Genomic DNA, 1184 nt, shown 5'->3' with positions numbered 1-1184 from the left:
ATATGTCCAGATATAGGATATGTATCCGATTAAAATACACATTTGGAAGTGGCTCAGATCGGATGCAAAAAAATCGGATTTTTGTGTTTACACGTGTGCAACAAATTCCGATCTCTGTCAGATGTGAACAAAAAATTAGGCTGCATTTACACTGGCACAAAAATCTAATTTTTTGTTCACGTCTGACACAGATCGGAATTTGTTGCACAAGTGTAAACACAAATTTTTTTTTGCATCCGATCTGAGCCACTTCCAAATGTGTATTTTAATCGGATACATATCATATATCTGGACATATTCCCCGCAGAACTCCCAATGTGAGGGCGACACGTTTGACCATAAAGACAGCGTTTTAATGCCGGTGTGCTGTATGCACTCGCATTTTACTGATATGAAAAGTAACTGCTTTTAATATCTTGTATATTTCTTTTTTTAAACACCTATTTGACTTTGTCGGCTCAGATGACATGGCAACAGAGGTGTTCTCCATCCAGAGGGATAGGGTGCCACCAGTAAATATAACTGATCACATCAATGAATCCTGCACTGTTTTTGTAACCTGGGATGATGTAATGGACCCAGACATTGATGTGAGACTCATATAACTTTGAAATTCAAAACCTTATTAAATGCTATTTAGGAGTTTACTTTGGTTTTTAAAATGTAGTTCTGTCAGGACACACTGGTTCCTGAAGAGAACACTCATGAGAACGACTCATCTGCGTACTTGGATAGAACTGTTGGCTCCCCTGATGTTAATGACAATAACGAGTAAGTGGACGTTTCTTACTTTATTATTATTGTACTGTTTAATGATTTGATGGCAGGCCAGTTGGGTGCTGCATATGGATTCAAGATAATATGCTAGCCCATCTGTTTTGGATGTCGCAAAGCCCCACCTGCAATATGTTTTATTAACTGCCACTGCTTATGAGCATAGCTGTCTGTTTATTGGTTATCATTTACTGTTATGTTTTATTTTTCTAGACCAGATCTAAAAACTGAAAACTTACTGAGCACTCTAGCATCAAAAGTCTGTATTGGGGAAAATGCCCAGCAGTAATATGATAATTTTATGCAGACTAGACTTGTGCCGGTATTCACTGTTAATGCGATATATCACTGTTAATAAAAATAATAATTGGTCCCTCGATATCTCTTTGCCGCCTTGAAGAATTCTCAAT

The 1184-nt window shown here is 37.4% G+C and overlaps 1 long non-coding RNA gene across 1 annotated transcript; it reads left to right on the top strand.

Moving 5' to 3' along the window:
* Positions 1-511: 511 nt before the first annotated feature.
* LOC107575086 (uncharacterized) lies at positions 512-1026 on the top strand. The gene is made up of 3 exons (XR_001607802.1): positions 512-590; positions 677-771; positions 988-1026. It is a non-coding gene; the product is annotated as an uncharacterized lncRNA (long non-coding RNA).
* Positions 1027-1184: the final 158 nt, after the last annotated feature.

The sequence above is a fragment of the Sinocyclocheilus grahami genome, unplaced genomic scaffold (genome assembly GCF_001515645.1).
Source record: "Sinocyclocheilus grahami isolate Dianchi unplaced genomic scaffold, SAMN03320097.WGS_v1.1 scaffold2459.1, whole genome shotgun sequence".
Taxonomy (NCBI): Eukaryota; Metazoa; Chordata; class Actinopteri; order Cypriniformes; family Cyprinidae; genus Sinocyclocheilus; species Sinocyclocheilus grahami.
The sequence above is the reverse complement of the archived record's forward strand: the minus strand, read 5'-3'. Positions and strand labels throughout refer to the sequence as shown.